Source organism: Jaculus jaculus, chromosome 14 (genome assembly GCF_020740685.1).
Source record: "Jaculus jaculus isolate mJacJac1 chromosome 14, mJacJac1.mat.Y.cur, whole genome shotgun sequence".
In the NCBI taxonomy this organism is placed as follows: Eukaryota; Metazoa; Chordata; class Mammalia; order Rodentia; family Dipodidae; genus Jaculus; species Jaculus jaculus.
The window spans coordinates 65720325-65742209 of record NC_059115.1 but is presented as its reverse complement, the minus strand read 5'-3'; the positions used below and the strand labels follow the sequence as shown (position 1 = coordinate 65742209).

General features: G+C 37.3%; 1 protein-coding gene across 5 annotated transcripts in view; it reads left to right on the top strand.

The window, feature by feature from the left end:
- Nucleotides 1-21885, top strand: part of Pparg (peroxisome proliferator activated receptor gamma) — a 160606-nt gene that overhangs the window by 49847 nt on the left and 88874 nt on the right. The gene's annotated exons all lie outside the window — the stretch shown is intronic.

Below are 21885 nucleotides of genomic sequence, written 5' to 3'. Positions count from 1 at the left end.
TTCTTTCTTTCTTCTCTCCCTCCTTCCCTCTTTCTTCTCTCCTTGCTTCCCTCCCTCCTACCCCACTTTCTTTGTTGAGCCCAGAGTATCACAGATGCTAACCCCAGAGTCATATCCAGAATCCACATTATTTCTATTAACCTTCACAATCTGTACAACAATCCTTTCTTATAAAAGAATAGACTGAGATTTATATAAAGTAATGTTGGGTTTACACTTAGGTGTATTTCATTTAAAACCATCATCCTTTGTATTTATATGTGTGTACTTCACTGGAAGTCAAAAGACCTGTATTACTAGCTCTTACTCTATCTTCTAAGTTTATACCTTGGCTAAGCCATTTATTAGACTATTTTAAAGCATTATAATTTGTTTACCTGCAGTCTGTCTCTCTACTACAAACCATACTTTTCCTTCTTCCCCTTGCCTAGAACACCCCATATTTCCTCTCCATGTTCTCATTCATTCAGTAATTGATTAGTTCATCAGTAAATCAAACAGTAGTTTTTATTCATACCATAATAATAAGATGGTACTGTTGAATGACAAACATAGGAAAATAACACAGATGTATAGCCACCATCCTTCATTGTAAAATTGTAAAATTCACTCTGTGCCATATAAGCCCTCATTGAAATCTTGTGGCTTCCATGATTCCAGAAACCATCCTGCTTGACATGTTTTCTGAATCCCTATGAAACTTTGTCATTTTTCCATTTACTTGGCAATTAACCAGGTCTACCTTTTGACATCTCTTCTGCTGTTGGCTAGTTTCTTATTCAAATCATGGCCATTGCTTAACGTTTTTCCAACAAGATTGCAAATTCCCTAAGGGCAGACTTATACTTCTGTGTATTTCCCACAGTGTCTTGTAAATAGCAAAAAAAAAATTGGTTCCATTTGGTTTAGCTTTGATACAGGTTTCTCCATATTACCTAGACTGGCCTCAAAGTTTTGAATTCGAGCAATCTTTCTGCTTCAACCTCCTGGGTAGCTGGCAGTACAGACACCCAATACTCCACTAGGATTTTGTTTGTTTTGTTTTGTTTGCCTAGGTTGGCTCAACAAGTCTTTGTTGATTTGGACTTAATTTTCTTGTGTAGATATTACTTCTTGGTCCAGTAATCAGCCAAATTGTATAGATTTTTAGCTTCAGTTTTCAGAAAGAAGAGAATAATAATTTCTACCCCTCAATATTAAATAAATAATATATGTAACATATTACCTAAACTGTAAAAGCATATTTAGTGTTATTTCTTAATTTATACTTCATGGTCTATCACCCTGTCCTGAATCACTCCAGCAAATCCTTCACGTCTCAACTTTATTTTTATTTATTTATTTATTTATTTATTTGAGAGCGACAGACACAGAGAGAAAGACAGATAGAGGGAGAGAGAGAATGGGCGCACCAGGGCTTCCAGCCTCTGCAAACGAACTCCAGACACGTGCGCCCCCTTGTGCATCTGGCTAACGTGGGACCTGGGGAACCGAGCCTCGAACCGGGGTCCTTAGGCTTCACAGGCAAGCGCTTAACCACTAAGCCATCTCTCCAGCCCACGTCTCAACTTTTATTTGAGTTGTTCACTTGATCTTTACTCCCCACCTGCCAGCTAATGAGCATCTTATTTGCTAAGTTATTTCTACTTAGTTTCTTCTTTATTTTACTTATTACCAAATCTTTGTCCTGTCATCTTCTCTTTTTTTTAAAGAATTCTTGCTATATAGCTCAGGCTGGCTTTGAACTTCTGATTCTTTTGCCTCAGCTTCTTGAGTGCTAAGATTATAGAGTATCCACCACCCACCCGGTCTCCCAAGTTTTAGCCTTCTTCATAACCTTGGATTAAAGTACTATGACCTGTCATTAGCCTAGTGTAAAATGATGGCTCCCAAGTTGCATAAAACAATGTACCTAACATACTACAAAAATAGGAGGAACAGAAATTGTTGGTTTTATTTCAAGGAAATTAAATCTATTTAATTGAAGCTTCATATTAATAGAAAAGGTTTGTTATTAGGATTTAGATAGAGATGTTTGGTTTTATTTTGTTTAGTTTTGGCTTTTTTTTTTTTTTTTTTTTAGGCCTGCCTTTGTAGCCCTGTCTGTTCTGGAACTTGCTGTATAATCCATGCTGGCCACAGTCTTGCTCCAATCCTCATGCTTATGCTGCATAAGTACTGAGATTTCAGGCATGAGCTACTTCACTTTGTATTAGCATTCTGTGCAATCTCCAGAGAATATACTAGGTCTTGTATCTTCAAAGTGTGTGTTGTTTTAGGTCATATCTGTGAGTTTTTTGGCAGACTTGGTAACAACCCCAAAACACAATCATTTCTCTAGTTGAAACTTATGATTGCGAGTGGGATTATTCTGGTGTTTGCTGGTTTTGATGTTTGGTTAATTGTAGTCATCAAACCAAATTTTACTGCCTTCATTGAAATCAGCTATTTTGGCCAGGCATGGTGGCACACGTCTAAAATCCCAGCACTTGGGAGGCAGAGGTAGGAGGATCACCATGAATTCAAGGCCACTCTGAGACTACATAGTGAAATCAGCTATTTTTCTCATCATCATCATTATTATTATTATTTTGCAAAGAAAGGTCTATTGTCTAGTGTGGTCCCTGTGTAATTAATGTGTCTCCCCTCTTAGACACCTTGAAATGTACAAGTTGACTATTGTTATTGTTATTTATGTTGAAAGATATTAAAATGAGATTTGTAATCCAAGTGGGCATTAATTGTTTCACATCTGTGGCTTGAGAAGTGGCCAGATGCAACAGCTCTTAATGCAAGAAAGCCTAGAGCAAAAACTTTGCAATTCCTACCCTCCTTTGCAAAACAACAGCCCATGTGAACCTTTAACGTCTAAAAAAAAGGAAAGGAAAAGAAATTTTACAACATCACATTCTAATTATAGATACCTTAAAAAGGTGTTACTACAATTTCTGTATCAATGAGATAAACATGAGAAGTAGAGTTAGTGTAGAAAAACAAACAACTAAGGCAACATTGACCCATTTACTAGTTGCCAAGGATCAAAGGCTTCAGGACATTTCTCCTCTCTACATCTTCTCACCTTACTTAATCTTAGGGTAATGATGACCTAGTTTGCCTGTGACAGTTCCAATTTATGCCCACTGTCCTATGAACATTGTTTTAATACTTCCCTGTTTCATTCTTAAAACATGTCTTGGTTAGGGGTAATAAAGTATATGGGAATCATTTATCTCAGAAACATTAAGCAGCAAGAGTAGGAAATGAGAATGACAGAAATAAATTAAAGGGAGAGTGGTATTTAAGTTGAGACAGTGCTAAAAACAAACAAACAAAAAATTACTGATTAGAGTTCTTGGTAAGAAAAAAGCTAAGTATGGTGATATTCCTGTAATCAGTCCTAGCCACTGAGGAGGCCAAAGAAAGAAGACCATTTAAGCCAAGGAGTTCTAAACCAGCGTGGGCAACAAAGAAAGATGCTATCTTTAAGGAAAAGAAAAATATTTCAGAAATAAGAGGAAAGTTGAGATGGAAATTAATTTATGAACATACTCTAAATGTCACAAGAGAGATCAGACTGACAACAGTTGCTCCTGGGGAGTTGCGAGTAGGCAGAGGCTAATAACCAGACTAGCAGCTTGTGGGTGTCTGTCGTACAGTACTAACATTAAGCTTCCTGTCTGAGGTTTTCCATGTGTCATACTTTGAGCACTAGTGATACTATTACTAACAGAAATGTTTCAATGAGAGATAGAGAGAGAGAAAATGGGAAATAATAATCTTTTAGAAGAATGCAAAAACAATATTCTGGATCAGTCATTCAAAAAGCTTAGGTAAACATTACTTCCATTTACCTTAGTAATCTGCTCTAAAACTCAATTTTATCAATGGGACTAGGGAAGACTTGCTATGACTGTATTGTGCTAAAGAGTCCTCAGAATGATCGCTGTTGTTATTTTTAATACTCAATTGCTGCAGAGCTTCCTTGTTTTATTTGGCTTTTGTGATTGTTAGTGCAATAACTGCTATTACAAAGTATACAAGATGTATAAAGTAAAAGAGGCACTCATAATCCCATCACCCAGAATTAACTATGTAAACATTATGGCACAACTCTCAATGTATGTCTTTTTTTATTTGTTCACTTATTTATTTTTATAGTGGTGGAACCCAGAGCCTGTGGATGCTAAGCAAAAGATCAGTCACTGAGCCACGCCCCCTACCTTTGTGTGTATTTTCATGTTCATTCAATGAAGCTCTCAAATTATAACCTTAAGGAAAATATTTTTAGTGTTCTGGTAATAATAGGAGAAAACAATATCTTACATTTGCATAGAAACGTTTTGTTGTGTATTTTTTCACTTCGTTTTGATTTGTTTTTGAAAAAAGTTCTCCCCATGTTGCCCAAATGGTCCTCAAACTCCTGGGTTACAGTGATCATTTTACCTCAGCATATATAGTAGCTGTGACCATAGGCATACACCATTACTCCCAGCTTCACAGAGCTTGAAATACCAAAATTCTTTAATAAAGTAATGTGTTTAAGTCTAATAATATCTCTAGATGATAAGACAGACATTACTTCCCATTTTACAAAGGGGTAAACAGAAGCCCGAAAGTGCTCAACAACTTTCCCAGTCCTCAAACCCTGTGCTCTGTCACTAAGGCTGTTTCTATACACAAGTCCAGGAATTATACTAGAAGTTTTAAGTACCAGAAATTGCATCATATATAAAGACCATTAGTCTATGAGCAATTGATTATTTAGCTGGGAAAAGCAGAATATTGTGAATGGTCTTTAGATTTGCATAGGGAAGTTTTTCAAAGGATGAAGACCATCTCTCTTATCACCTTTTTTGAAAGCAAAACAAAGGAATTGAGCTTCTTGTGGACATTTATGTTTGAGGTAGGGTATTTACCTGAGGCCTTTAAAGATACAGTGTTTCATCTGTGTGCAGTCTTAATAATCAAGTCTTCAACAACAATGTTATATTAAGAATTAGAAATGAAATTAAAAGGCATACTCTTTCTTGTTGTCAAAGGACTTAACAATATGTATCTGAAGAGTAAAACAAACATGTGGAGCAAATTAGGTTTAAGTTATGTGATATGGGCTTTCAACAGTGAGTTATTATAATATATAAGGGGGCATAACTAATGAATGAGCATTCAATAAGTACGTTCTGTTCTCCAACCAAGAGAAATATGTTATTAAATGTTATATAAAAACCTAAATAAATAAACAAAAGAGAAAATTAGATAAATATTATAGCATAAATAAGATATGGGGCTGGAAATAAGTCCTGAGGGATGGCAAAAGGAGGAATACAAACATTCACTTTATTTATTCATTCAGCCACCCAATATTTACTGAGCACCTTCTATATATCATAGCCAGATAAGAGTGAGCACATAAAGTCTTTTGAATGGAATTTAAGTTACATGTTAGGAAATAGTGAGAAATAAGGTGAGAGGGTAGGTGTTTTGTGTGTGTACACTTGTGCATACATGCTCACACATGTGCATTTGTATGTGCTTGCAAACTATGGCAATAATAAACCAGACATTAGACTAATTCTTTATATGAGCCAGAGACCACAGCACTTAAAATTTTTCAAATAGAAGATCTCAAAGAAAATGTTAGATGCCATCTAATCTATTCCCCTTTCCCTATCTCTACTTGAAAAATGGGGAATTGAGACAAGAGCTGTTATGACTTGCCTCAGCTCATAAACCAAGTTAGTGGCATATCTGAAGCTTGAGTCTAGCTCCCATCTGCCTCTTATTCAGTCTTTTTTCTTTCTTTCTTTCTTTTTATTTTTTTTTCCTGTGGCAGTCTCACTCTGTAACCCAGGCTATCCTGGAATTCACTTGGTAGTCCAAGCTGGACTTGAACTTGTGGGCAATCCTCTTATCTCAGCTTCCCAAGAGCTAGGATTACAGACGTGAGCCATTACACCTGAGTCTTCAGTCTTCAACATAACTAAATCATCTTCCTTTCTTCCCAGCACCAACCATGAACACGAGACTAAGATCCTGGATTAAATACTTGGGTCAGGATCACTGTTTAGTCATTAATAGAAAAACATGATTTAGGAAATGAATGTGTTTTTTTGTTTTTGTTTTTGTTGTTTTGTGTTTTGATTTTCGAGGTAGGGTCTCACTCTGGCTCAGGCTGACCAGGAATTAACTATGTAGTCTCAAGGTGGCCTCTAGCTCATGGCAATCCTCCTACCTCTGCCTCCCAAGTGCTGGAATTAAAGGCATGTGACACCACGCCCAGCTGAAAATGAATGTTTTATATCTCAGTTTTAGCAGACATTTATAAAATGACACAAGGGGGCTGGAGAGATGGCTTAGCAATTAAGCACTTGCCTGTTAAGCCTAAGGACCTCGGTTCGAGGCTCGATTCCCCAGGACCCACGTTAGCCAGATGCACAAGGGGCGCACACGTCTGGAGTTCGTTTGCAGTGGCAGGAGGCCCTGGCGCGCCCATTCTCTCTCTCCCTCTCTCTCTGCCTTTTTCTCTGTCTGTCGCTCTTAAATAAATTTAAAAAATAAACAAAATGACAAAAGGCTCAATAAGGTTAATAACATACAACTTGGAATAAATTCTTGTAGTCATGGTGGCATTTAAGAGCTATGTTTCCATGTAACCACTTTTCCATTCTTATAATTAGATCTCTTATATGTCTGTGGACTAAAAACAAATTAAATAACAAGTTATCAAGCTTTTAGCATTCATATTAAAAGTGCAGCTATGGAAATGACTGTTACACACATTCTTTTTATTACTTTCTGGTACCTACATGTACAACTAGATTTTCCTGGACTTTTCTCCTCTGGAGCTTTTCTGTGAATCATTTCTTTCCACATCTTGACTAGTTCATCTGGCCTTCAGTTTACTCAAACAAATTATTTACATATTAAAAGCCTACCTTTGCCCTTCTCATTATTCTTAAACAAGGAAAATGATAATACTGACACTAGTAAAGTTATAAACCATAGCACTGAAATCATTTGACATTATTTAGTCATCTAGATAATCTGAAATATGAATTTTTATTTTATCAACATAAAGCAAAATTAAAGTCATAGAATTTGGACTTATAAATAGCTCAGTGGTAGAATGGATGCTTAGTATGCACAAAATTGGTATTCAACCTTTCGCACCAAAACAAATAAAAGTCCAATATGCTTTTCATGAAAACATATTTTTTATCAAAAATAAGAAACACATGTGGGACATGGTGGCGCATACCTTTAATCCCAGCACTTGAGAGGCAGAGGTATGAGGATTGCTGTTTGAGGCCAGCCTGGGACTACAGAGTGAGTTTCAGGTCAGCCTTGTCTGGAATAAAGTCCTCTAAAAGCCTTGAGCTGCATGGATACACATAAATGCTATTGTCCACATGCAGCTGAATCCAGGCAATTCAGTAATAAAGGAGTACACTACTAGCAAGCTACAATACGGATGAGCCACAAAATCATGAGTAGGGGAAATAGCCAAGCATGAGACTGTATATTATGTGATTCTGTGTGTATGCAGTGTCCAGTACCCAGTAAAAACACAAATACATGAAAACAGTCAACATGAGACTGCATATTACATGATTCCATGTGTGTAAAGTTTCCAATAAAAGCAACAGATCTGTAGAGATACTGTAGTAGGTTAGTAGTTGCCTAGGATTGGCAGTAGAACTGGGACTGAACATAAATTAGCAAGATTGGGTGATGAAAATGTTGTAAAACTGATTTATTATGATGTTGCAAAACTTAGTAAATTGAAATGGCAAACAATGTGAGATGTTAAGTACACCTCAGAACTGAGCATGGTACCACATACTTATAATCCCAGCAACTGGGAGGATGAGACAGGAGGATTACTGCCAGTTCAGAGATAGTCTGGGCTATGTATTAAGTTCAAGGCCAGTCTGGGATACAGCAAAATCTTGTCTCAACAATTAAAAATAATAGTTGGACATGGTGGTGCACACCTTTAATCCCAGCACTCAGGAGGGGAGGCAGAGATAGGAGGATCACTGTGAGTTCAAGGCCACCCTGAGACTACATAGTGAATTCCAGGTCAGCCTAGGCTAGAGTAAGACTCTACCTAGAGAAACCAAACATAAATAAATAAATAAAAATAATATAGTAAAAAAAAAACTAATAAAGCTGTTTAAATCTTTTTGTAAGAGCTATAGAACTACATAATAATATTTTTGTTAGATACCCTCCCCCATAGTAAGCAGGCTCAATTGGAAAAAAATTATGATTTTAGTGAAATCAGAAAATGGATACAATAATTAGGATATCACAGAATCTAACTTAATAACTCTATATTTATATCAAATAAGGCAATGTACAAGTTACTTAACTTCTGTGTGCTGTGATTTCTCTGTCTGTAAATGCAGACCTTCTTTGTTACATAGTTTCCCCAACTAAAAACAAAGAGGTTAGAGTAAATATTCTCTAGGATTTCTTGCACATATGAAAATCTAGTAGTTCTATTATCTATGAATTCCAATTCCTCATTTATTCCCCCCCCCCCCGCCAAAGAAACTACTCAAAAGCCCCTTTATTCAGTGGGGCATATTGCTTTTCTAATTAACTCTGAATTATCAGAGCTTCCTGATCTTAATGTACAGGTCTTTTTAAAAAGTACTGAGTTCCCAAAATGTTTATCTGAAAGTTCCTTACTGAACTGAATGCCACATCATTCATAAAATCTCCCAGAGGCTATGTTCTCATCCTATGTAACTCTCTTATGGAAGGTCTCTCATAGATAACAATACACTTCCCCTTAAGGCAGTACATGGAAGAAACAATGGACTATACAATGGAATCATCCTCTATGATTACACAGAATGAGAATCTTGGCCCATTGTTTTCTCCAGATGCCTAAGGAAGGAGTTGTGCTCTTTGGATCTCCATAAAGATTTTGGCTTGTCCACCTCTTCAGATTCCCAAGTAACAAACAATTAAGCAATCTGGCCTCCTTCCCACTTCTCATTTCAATGTGTAGGATATTTGTCAACTTGCCCAGAGTGACTGTAGGCATTTTTGAGCTGTTCATCTGACTGTGTGCAATAGATAACAAATAAAACATAATTAGAAAAGGGACTAAATTAAGGATTGAATTTCTTTTTACTTTTCAGGGAGATACCTGTTTTAGACTTTAAAAACTTATTTCTTGCCCTCCTGTTTTGGGTCCCCTCCTTCCCTTTGTATTTTTTTAAAATAGTTTTTAAATTTATTTGAGAAAGAGACAGAGAGTATGAGTATGGGTGCAACAGAGCCTCCTACCACTGTAAATGATTTCCAGATACATGTACCACTTTGTGCTTCTGGCTTTACGGAGTACTGGGTAATCAAGCCTGGGCCGTTGGGGTTTACAAGCAAGCAAATACCCCCATCGGCTGAGCCAACTCTCCAGCTCCTCCTTTGTGTTTTAATGATATGGTTTCTAAATGCTTCAAATGAAGCTTATTAAGGTGTAACTTATGTTTGTAAATATAATCAGAACATCCTACTTCCTAGTCGATGATCTATGCAGAAAACTAGCCATGGAGTATGAAGAACAAAGTAGATGATTGAAATGTGATAGTTTAATTAGTCCACAGACTTATCAGGATTCTGGGACCCCACATGCCAAAGCTATACTGATGTACAAGATAAAGTTGGAAGAACCAGTTGAGTTTGTATTCTAACTCTCCTCTATCATTTAGGAATAAATCCTTGCTAAAAACGGAACTCTCACTTGATGAAAACTTTAGGTAAAACTGAAGCATTAGTTATATTATTTAGGGGTTGGTAAGTGGTTTTATGTGTACAATTAAAAAAAGAATTAGCTACCTGAAGGCATACATGTCTTGCATATAATTGCCATAGTAGAAAAATAAAGTTGAAAGCTGGGCGTGGTGGCGCACGCCTTTAATCCCAGCACTTGGGAGGCAGAGGTAGGAGGATCGCTGTGAGTTCGAGGCCACCCTGAGACACCATAGTGAATTCCAGGTCAGCCTGGGCTAGAGTGAGACCCTACCTCGAAAAACCAAAAAAAAAAAAAAAAAAAAAAAAAGAAAGAAAGTTGAAATAAAATTCTCTAAAAATAACTGAAAAAATCTTACGTATGTGTTTTATCATATGAATATTCAATAAACAGAGGAAACTGATATTCCTGACAGTTTAGTATTGAAGCTATCTACCTTTTTAATAAAAGAGAACAAATTGAACTCTTAGTTTTTCTTCCCTGTAGGAACTGTAGTTCAGTTCAGAGTGATCATATAGTTCTAGTTCTGAAGTAAAGTTCTCTCATATAGAAAAATGCCAACAGTAGTGCCTAGTCTCTCTCTCTCTCTCTCTCTCTCTCTCTCTCTGTCTCTCATAAATAAATATTTTTTGAGGCAAGCCCGACAGACTGGCCTTTTTTTGTTTGTTTATGAGAGAGAATTGGTGCACCAGGGCCTCCAACCACTGTAATCTAACTCCAGACACGTGTGCCACCTTGTGCACATGTGCCACCTTGTGCATCTGGCTGACATGGGACCTGGAGAGTCAAATATGGGTCCTTAGGCTTCTCAGGCAAGCACCTTAACTGCTAAGCAATCTCTCCAGTCCAAATAACAATTTTTGTTTTTGTTGTTTTTCCAGATAAAGTTTCACTCTTGCCCAGGCTAACCTGGAATTTTCTAAGTAGCCTCAGGGTAGCCTTGAATTCATGGTGATCCTCCTACCTCTGCCACCCCAGTGCTGGGATTAAAGGTGTGCACCACCATACCCAGCTCCAAGTAATAATAATTTTTAAAGGAGAACATGCCAACAAATAAGTGTAGGAATGATAGAATTAGAAATACGTCATTTTGTAAACTCAAACTATTAATTCAGGGGAAAAAAGATCAAGTGTATTAAAACCTTTAGCTAAATCATCATTGAAACAGGGAACAGATTGCTTTTATTTGCAAGGACAGAAAAAAAAAGTTGCCATACAACAGAGGTCTGACTACTATCATTCTAAATTAATGAGTAATCTTAGCATCATTGATGTTAGTCATACATTGGAGGGATTTTTTGTTGTTATTGTATGTTTTGCTTTTGGTTTTTTTTTTGTTTTTGTTTTTGTTTTTTGGTATGGGAGATTCAATCTCAACAGAGCCTTGCTCATGTTAGGCAAGCTCTCTATCATTAAACTATATCCCCAGCTCTTATTTTACTTTTTATTTTGAGACAGTCTGTTACTCAGTTGCCCAGACTGGCCTCAAACTCACTCTGTAGCCTGTGTTAGACTTGAATTTGTAATCCTTCACCCCCAGACTCATGAATAGGGGGGTTGACATTCCTATACCACCAGGCCTGGAGCCACATGTCTTCTTATGTGTGTGTAATGTGAAGTGATTGTGTGTGTATGTAGGGCTTAGTGGCCACAGCTGAACATCTGGTGTCAGACTATATCACTCTTCTGCCTATTATTTTTTAAATATGTATTCTTATTTATTTGCAAGGAGGGAGAGAGAGACAGAGAGTGAACAAAAGAATGGGCATGCCAGGGCCTCTTGCTATTGCAAATGAACTCCAAATGCATGTGCCACTTTAGGCATCTGGCTTTATATGGGTACTGGGGAATTGCACCCAAGCCATGCAAGCAAGCACCTTCAACCAAATGAGCTATTTCTCTAGTCTGCCTGTTCTTATTTGAGTCAAAGTTTCCTACTGATACCTGAGCTTCTTTTCATAAACTGGCAGATTTCCAATTACCTAGTCTCTGTTCTTAAGATTTTATGGCACATGTGGCCATGCCCAGATGTTTACATGGGATCTGGATAGTCAAATCCAGGTAGTTTTCAGTCCTCTCAGGCTCTCCTGCTTGTGCAGGAAGTCCACTTAGCTGCTGAGCCATCTCTTCAGCCTGATTTTATTTTTATTAGTTTGCATTTTCCAATTTCCAGCAATTAATATGAATAATAATAAGACGGTTGTTTTTATTTTTTGCTTTTTTGAGACAAGGTCTCTATAGCTCAGACTGGCCTGGACCTCACTATTAAAGAACTATTGGCAACAGAAGAACTCTAGAATTAATTCTAAAATAAGTCATTTAGAATCTATGAATGAAGCAAGAAAACATTTGTCAGCAAATGAATTCATGGATTACTTTTCTAATATTATCACATTTGAATTACTAAGATTTTGTTGAGTACTTTATTTGTAGAGAACACTGGACCTGAACTCTGTTATGATCTCTGATTTTCATGGGTAATTCATCCATATTAAGTAAGTCATATAGCAAAATGCTTTCATGCTGATAGACTTCTAACATAATTGGCAGCATTAGGGATAATTGATTGGAACATTTGAGCTGAAGCACACTTTGGAGCTTTAAGCTGGAAATCAAGAAACCTGATTTATAGCTCAAACCATTACTATCTGGGAAATGGCTTGGTAAATCATATCTATGAGGTCATTTTTTCATACATGAAAAATTAAGAGTTTAAGTATATTAATTTTTCTTGTACAAAGTTTTATCACTCTGTGATTTTATTTTATTGATTGACTTATTTGGGTTTTTATAAGATAAGGTCTCACTCTAGCTCAGGCTGACCTGGAACTCACTGTGTAGTTCCAGACTAGCCTTGAACCCTTTTACCTCTGCCTCTGAGTACTGGGATTAAAGGCATGTGCTACCATACCTGGCCAGTCTGTTATTTTAGTAGTCAATATATTTCCACTGGTATAATCATAATACTGGTAAATTACTTATTTTACATTAACTAAACTTACTTATAGTTCCACAGATTAAGTTTTCTGTCGTATCTGTGGACTCCCAATATAGTTCACTCATGACAGGATATTACCAAAGAAACCTCCATGCAACTGATCTTCAAAAGGTACTTGATTAAATCAAAGCTGATGAAGATACATGCTTTAGAGGTTTAGGATTTCCCACAACATTAATGTACATTGACAACATAATTCATGGTATATTATCATGCAAGAAACCCAATTACTGTAGAATTTCAGATGTTAGCTATTACATGCAAAGACAAGTTAGCATAGTTTAGGTAGGACATCTTTGGTTCAAAGGTGCAGTAATTTCAAAAGTGTATAGTTGATCCCTACAAAGTGGTTAAACAGGTTAGGCTATTTTTCAAGAATTACAAAAGTTAACTTTTGAAAGAAAGAAAAAAAGAGAAAGGTTTCAAGTTTTTTAGACTTTTTTTAAATTTTTTTTTAAACTTTTTTTAAAAATTTTTATTTATTTATTTATTTGAGAGCGACAGACACAGAGAGAAAGACAGATAGAGGGAGAGAGAGAGAATGGGCGCCCCAGGGCTTCCACCCTCTGCAAACGAACTCCAGACGCGTGCGCCCCCTTGTGCATCTGGCTAACGTGGGACCTGGGGAACCGAGCCTCGAACCGGGGTCCTTGGGCTTCACAGGCAAGCGCTTAACCGCTAAGCCATCCCTCCAGCCCTAGACTTTTAATTGACTATTGGGCATTAGTTTTCCAAATGAAAGTGCCTTTATACTGTCACCTTGTTATAAGTAAGGTACAAAAGAACATAGAAATTCAGAGTTAGAATGTGAGTAAGAAGACAATACAGAAAAATTCTACTAAATTTTATACAATTATAGGCATAGTATAACATATCTTAACAATAGAACCCAAAAGGACCTTCAGAATTACTCTTCTGAGGCATGAATATTGCATGAACGCAGGAGATTGAGACCAACCTGAACAACATAGTAAGCTTTGAGACTCTGTGCCCAAAACAAAAATATATAAATAAAATCAAGCACACAACTTTAACAATATCCTAGGTGTGAATTTTATTTTATGGAAAAGTATTAGAACTATCTATCATAAAATATTATTATTCATTAGCTCAAGATGAAGGTAGGTAATTTCAAATGAATAATTATTAATTTGTGATGTATTTTGTCACTTCCCTAGAAGTTGTGATTTTGTTTTAAAGAGGAAAAATAAATTTAAGTAAAACTTTTAAAAATGTAGTCATTCTGTTTTGGGGGGGTTTGAGGTAGGGTCTCACTCTAGCCTCAGGTGACCTGGAATTCACTATGGAGTCTCAGGGTGGCCTTGAACTCACAGTGATCCTCCTACCTCTGCCTCCCGAGTGCTGGGATAAAGGCATGTGCCACCACGCCCAGCTGCAGTCATTCTTTTTTGAAGAGAGGATTTTTTCTCATTCTGGAGATTAATGTATCCCCAAAAAGTTGATACAAAACAAGAACCTGAAAGCTAGGCTTTCTGGCTCAATGTCTGAGTTATTTTCTGTTGCTTCAGAGCCAAGACCTTCTGAAAATGCCAAATATACATCTAATAAAGCTCAAGTTAACATCATTTTATTGAATTACTTTTCTTTAAATCAAAATAATATAGTTCCTTAACATCTTTTAACATTTAACATATGAAAAATCTGAACAAAATTAGTTTTTGATAAAGAAGAATGTGTCAATCAAAAATAACATAAATGGGGCTGGAGAGATGGCTTAGTGGTTAAGCGCTTGCCTGTGAAGCCTAAGGACCCCGGTTCGAGGCTCGGTTCCCCAGGTCCCATGTTAGCCAGATGCACAAGGGGGCGCACGCATCTGGAGTTCGTTTGCAGAGGCTGGAAGCCCTGGCGCGCCCATTCTCTCTCTCTCCCTCTATCTGTCTTTCTCTCTGTGTCTGTCGCTCTCAAATAAATAAATTAAAAAATAATAATAACATAAATGTACTGAACAATGGCCTTCCTTGGTGTCTTTCTGTGGGAGTGTCAGGCTTGCAGGGATGGCATCTAGGATCAAGCTTATTTCTTCTCATAGATATGTGTCCCATTGGCACATCATTCCTCCCAAGCTTTCTCCCCTGTGATTGTGAAGAAACCCTGAGCTGATGCAACAAACCTCTTGAAGATAAGATTCCAAGCCAGCTTTAGTTGTGGTAAAAAAAAAAAAAAAAAAAAAGACAGTCATTCTAGGTAAGGGTAGAAGGGAGCTTAGTCTGTCTGTCTATACCTTGGAAGCATTATCGGGAAATTGAAGTCTTGTTGGAACAAGAAGATAATTGATGCTGTTCAGTTTATTAGGCCTCTAAACTCCTTGAATGACACATGTGACAGAAATGTGGCAATCAGGTATTCTTTCATCATTCTCGTCATCAACAAAAACAATCAATATGTATGTCAATGCCAGCCAGAAGCACTGGGCTAGGAGTAGAAATGTGTCAGCTTTCAGGTTGCTCCTGAACTTTTAGGAACCAGTATAGGTGCTATCAGTACTGATAACAGTAAATGAAGCAACTTTTTCAATAAGATTATGCAAACTTTACATTCTACAACACAACTAACATAACTCATTTTGTTTATTTTAGTTTTTCATGAGAGAGAGAGCAACAGCAAAAGATAGAGAGAATTGGCCAGGGCCTCTAGCCACTGTAATTGAACTCCAGACACCTGTGCCACCTTGTGCTGATAAGTCACCTTATGTCTGGCTTACATGGGTTCTAGGAGGTCGAACCTGGGTCCTTAGGCTTTGCAAGCAAGCACCTTAATTGCTAAGCTAGCCCTCCAGCCCAACATAACTTATTTTATACAAAAGAAATCAATCAAGGCAATATTTTAAAAAAGCCAAACTCAATCTATGGGATAAATTCCAAATTGATACCAGAAAAGGAAGTTTTGGGCTGAAGAGATGGCTTAGCAGTTAAAGCATTTGCCTGTGAAGCCTAAGGACCCAGGTTCAATTCTCCAGTACCCATATGAGCCAGATGCACAAGGTGGCACATGCATCTGGAGTTTGTTTGCAGTGGCTAGAGGCCCTGGTGTGCCCATTCTCTTTCTATCTGCCTCTTTCTCTCTCTCACTTTCTCAAATAAAATAAATAAATCATAAAAATTAAAAAGAATAAAAGGCAAATGTTTTATTAGTCCTTGAGAATAATATATCACAAAAATAGTCAATATTCAGTATTATGGAAAAATTATATAAATAAATAAATATGTGTGTGTGTGTGTGTGTGTGTGTGTGTGTGTGTGTGTGTGTAGTATTTTAACTAAGTAATGCTTAAAAAACACTAAGCAGATTTAATACTGTGATTTTGCTAATTATGATTTTTTTTAGGTCTTTTGTTATTGAATTATTTGCAACTCTTATGGTCTAACTGCCTTCCAAATATACAAAAATTGAGAGAACTGGGTGCGGTGGCAGTCATCTTTAATGCTAGTGCTTAGGAGTCAGAGGTCGGAGGATTGCTTCAAGGCCAGCCTGAGGCTACATAGTGAATTCCAGGTCAGCCTGAGCCAGAGTGAGACCCTGCCTCAAAAAAACAAAAGAGAAAGAGAAATAGAGGAGAATAATGAATTTTAAGGAGTAAATATTAAAGAGTAGCTTTTAACCAGGCATAGTGAATACCTATAATCACATTACTTTGGAGGTAGAGGTAGGAGGACTGAGTTCAAAGATAATCATTGGCTACATAGTAAGTTCTAAGCCAGTCTGGGCTACATGAGACCCTGTATACCCTGTATCAAAAACAAACAGGGCCTGGAGGGATTGCTTAGTAGTTAGAGCACTTGCCTGCAAAGCCAAAGGACCCAGGTTTGATTCCCCAGGACCCATGTAAGCCAGATGCACAAGGTGGCACATGCATCTGGAATTCATTTGCAGTGGCTGGAGGTCCTGGAACACCCATTCTCTCTGTCTCTCTCTGGCATACACACCCTTTCTCAAATAAATAAATAAATATTTAAAATTTAAAAAAACAACAGAAAAAAGTAGCCTTCTCAAATACTACCAATTGTTTTCCAAGTGTCGTGAATTGGCAAGGAATTAAAATGGACTTTCTATCTTCTTTGTTATATAATCATTCATTTATTCTTTCTCCTGATAAGGTTGTGGTATTGTAGCCACAACCCCATTCATACCCCTTATTCCCATCTTACCCTCTGCGTTGCACAAAGCCCTACATTCCTCAACCAAAGTTAAATTTTCTCTGTTGACAAGAGGTCTTTCACCCTTCTCCTCTCTGTAAAATAAACAAAGACTACCCTTCTAAGCAGCACTCCACAAGACAGGTAACATTCAATTTCAGCATTAAGATATAAAGTGGGGGCTGGAGAGATGGCTTACCAGTTAAGGCGCTTGCCTGCAAAGCCTAAGGACCCATGTTTGATTCTCCAGTACCCATGTAAGCCAGATGCACATGCGTCTGGAGTTCATTCACAGCAGCTGAAAGGCCCTAGCACACCCATTCTTTCTCTCTTTCTTCTCTCACAAAAATAAAATTTTTTTAAATGATATAAAGTGGGGGCTAGAGGGATCTGCCCCCCTCCCTGGCATAATAAATAAATAAATAAAATATTAAAAAATAAAGATGTAAAGTGGCAATAACTCATTGGCTATGTTACAACATGCTCTGTGGATCTCAGATAACTCTCTTGATTTTGATATTACAAAGAGTAGGGCATTGAAAAATCTCTCTGTCTCTTTCTTTTGTTTGGCATTAGGAATTTTATAGCTTTGAAGACAGAGACATTGACCTGCATGTCAAAAACCCTATGAATTTTCTGGTGACTTGTACCATCCCTTGGTAGTAACAATTTTATTAATGCAAATATATTATATATGGTATCCATGCATGCTAATGAAACATCAAAGTTAAATAAACTAAAAGATTACTTTTTAATGTCTATTTGGATAATTTTGGTAAATATAGTTAAATTAGAACTCATTGAAGTTAGATACCTTGGTTTGTTGATGCATTGAGGCTGGTGCCTGGAATACATAGTATTTAACAGGTATTGGATGAATATTTTATGAATGGGTAGATGGATGCTGGAAGGATATAAAGAAAAACTAAAGAGTCTTTTAAATATTTAAGGACAAAACAATGCATAATTATATGAAATGAGATTGGCTTAGTTTTTTAAAATATGTTTTACTTATTTATTTGACAGAGAGAGAGAGAGAGAGAGAGAGAGAGAGGAAGAGAGAGAATGGGCTTGTCAGGGCCTCCAGCCACTGCAAATGAACTCTAGACACATGCATCCCTTGTGCTTAATTGGTTCCAGGGGAAATGAACTGGGTCCTTTGGCTTTGCAGGCAAACACCTTAATCACTAATCCATCTCTCCAGCCATTTCATTTTCACCCATTTTAATGTCCATGTGAGAAAATTATTTCTTAAGTGACCTAGCACTAAAGTGTCATAGAAGAAAACTTATAATCAACATTAGATATGATTAAACAATCCACACTGTGTAACTATTTTGTTGGCAACTTGGGGTGTCGGTGTCGCCATAGTTTATATGTGTTGTCAAGTGTGTAAGCAACATTTACTGAACCTGTTCTGTGTAAAGACTGTGTGTCAAAATTGTAACATTTATTTTTTGGCTATTTTTTCAAGTCCATAAGATAAGAATGCATACATTTTGTTAATTATTGCATACCTAGAGTCTGGCTTAATGCTTGCCTCTTATTAAATTGTCAATAAATATTTGTCAGACAAATCCATGAAATACAATAAATAAAAGATTGATTTTTGCTTTCAAGTGAAGAGCAGTCTAGCCTAGGGTAAGAAGGGATGATAAAACATGATCCCAAGAGTAGATGTCATCAGATTTTTGTACTGTGGAATAAGGAACTATTAAAAACAATTCAGGGACTGAAGGAATGACTTAATGGTTAAGGTGCTTGCCTATAAAACCAAAGGACCCAGGTTTGATTCCGCAAGACCCACGTAAACCAGATGCACAAGGTAGCACATGCATCTGGAGCTCCTTAGCAGTGACTGGAGGCCCTAGTACACCCATTCTCTCTCTCTCTCTCTCCCTCTCTCTCTCTCTCTCTCTCTCTCTCTCTCTCTCTCTCTCTCCTTCCCTCCCTCCCTCACTCACTCACTCTTCTATCTCAAATAAATAAGTTTTAAAAAAACAGATCCAGATGTGATGGCACATACTTTTAATCCTCCCAGCACTCAGAAGGCAGAAGTAAGAGGATCACTATGAGTTCAAGGCCATACTGAGACTACCTAGTGAGTTTCAAGTCACCCTGGGCTAGGGAGAGACCCTATCTCAAAAACAATAAAAATTTGGCTGGGTATGGTGGCACATGACTAATTCCAGATCTCAGGAGGCAGAAATAGGAAGATTGTTATGGGTTTGAAGCCACCCTGAGTCTACATAGTGAATTCCAGGTCAGCCTGAACTTGAGTGAGACTCTACATCCAAACAGTGGGGTGGGGGAGCTGGAGAGATGGCTTATCAGATAAGGCACTTGCCTGCAAAGCCTAAGGACCTAGGTTCAATTCCCTAGTACCCATGTCCACCAGATACACAAGGTGCCTCATGCATCTAGTTTATTTGCAGCGGCTAGAGACACTGGGGTGCCCATTCATTTTTTTCTCTCTAATAAATATATAAAAAATCTGAAAAACAAAAAAATTGATTCATAACATTTTAGCTAAGATCAAGTGTAAAAATAATATTATGGTTGAATAACTAAAGCACAGTATAAAAACTAGTGGAGATTTAGTACCTAGTTGTCCAGTAGATACACAAGTTGAGTGGTGTCTGAAAAAGAAAGGGAGGAAGGAGGGAAGAGTATAAAGGAAGGAAGGGAGGGAAGAAGGAAGGGAAAAAGAGAATAGAAGTAATAGTAAGTAGAGAGTTCAGAAGTTAGCCCCTTGGAGAAGAATTGAAAAGACTGAATCTGTGTATTTCTCAAATAGTAACAGAGGGCTGGGAAGATGGCTTAGTGGTTAGGCACTTGCCTGTGAAGTCCAACTCTGGTTCGAGGCTCAATTCCCCAGGACCCACTCAAACCAGATACACAAGGTGGCACATGCATCTGGAGTTCATTTCACTGCTGGAGGCCCTGGCATGCCTATTCTCTATCTATCTGCCTCTTTCTCTCTCTATCACTCTCAAATAAATAAATAAAAAAGAAATATATTGTAATGTACCAAGTCTTGCCAAAAAAAAATAGTAACAGAAACTAGGATAGAATGGAGACCCAGGTAAGATCATTGGCCTCAGAAACAAAACTGAGAAGATCCATGAAATCACATGACATGAATGGGAGGATATGTGAAAAGGGGAAGAAGGTGTTGAGAGACTGTCCCCCACTTTTCATCCTAGTCATTGGTATTAAGAAAGGAATAGTAGGTGCTCATTAAAACTCCTCATAAGTGTCATTCTTCCTCTATCCCTATGGTACCTGAATACTACTGGTCTACCTCTACTGCTGTTACTGCTTTGCTTTTTTAAAAAAATATTTTATTTATTTATTTGCAAGGGTAGAAGAAAGAATAAGAATATGGGCATGCCAGATCCTCTAGCCACTGCAAGTAGACTCCAGACATATGTGCCACTTTGTGCATCTGGCTTAACATGGGTACTGGGGAATCAAACCCTGGTTCTTAGGCTTTGTAGGAAACTGTCTTAACCTCTAAGCCATCTCTCCAGCCCCCACCCTCCACCTGATTTTTTGACCTAGAGAACTTGTCATTTAGGAGAGCCTTATTTTCTTATACTACTTAAACTCACTTTAAAATAGTATCTTTTGCCACTGTTAGGAATTTCAAACTTAAGGTTTTAATCAACTCCCCTGCCCCTTTTTTATCCTGGAGATAAAACCCGGACCTTTTTATATCATTTTTTTGTTTATTTTTATTTATTTATTATTTGAGAGCGACAGAAAGAGGCAAAAAGAGAGAAAGAGAGCATTTTCCCACCAAGCTATTACTCCTTGATTGACAGAGAAACTTTTACTAGTCCCCTTGAAGAATAAATACTTACTCAACATAGATTAGCCAGATACATGATTATTCCAGTTGTGGCATATCAGGATGAATGTAATTCAAAGAATTGTTGCCCTCTGATATGCCACCCTATGTAGAGGCATCATTTAAAATCCACAAATCACTGCAATTCTTTTAGGCCACTTATGTGACAAGGCCTGCTCCCACATTAGCAGTTTGGCACAGCTAGTGTTTCTCCTTGCCAAAAAGGGCAAAGGCCTTGAGCAAGAAGCCAGCTTTTTCCTGATTACAAAACTGACCACAATTCCTTGCCAACCTAGCAGGGTAAATCTTTTCTTTTTCTGTTAATGCATTATTCTTCTCAGAAGAAAAACCTCTATTTTTTCATTGTGATATGGCACTTATCACTCAGACATCAACTGTGAGAGCATTACTGTAGTTGCTATTGATGTATAAATAATTTTAAAACAAAACAAACCTTGATATATAAACCTGAAACCTTTTCAGGCCTTTATTCTCTCAGCTGTTGAATTTTATAGGATTTGGATCAAAATATCATTGTAGACATGGTAAACTAGTTGAATAAATTACCTTAGACATGTAATGTTTTGGTAGCATGTAGATGGCAAAATGTAAAATATGAATATGCATTTAAGTTCCAGTTTTCTTCTGGTAATATGAATAGAGATTCAACTAAGAATAGATACTTAAGAAAAACTTGCCAGGCATGGTGGCGCATGCCTTTAATCCCAGCATTTGGGAGGCAGAGGGAGGAAGATTGCCGTGAGTTCGAGGCCACCCTGAGACTCCATAGTGAATTCCAGGTCAGCCTGGGCTAGAGTGAGACCCTGCCTTGAAAACCCTCCCCCCCAAAAAAAGAAAAAGAAAAACTTGACCAAATAAGTTTAAATGATATATATTTCATAACTTAAGAGATTTAAAATTTTACATTTAGAAAGCAATTGCTGTATGTTTTACTGCAATTTAAAAAAAAGCAATAGAATACTGAACAATCACTCTCTGCTAATCCCAAATACTGTACAGTTCATGCCCCTCACAAGACACTGAACGTGTGGGTCACTGGCGAGACAGTGTGGCAATGTTTTCCTTGTAATGTACCAAGTCTTGCCAAAGCAGC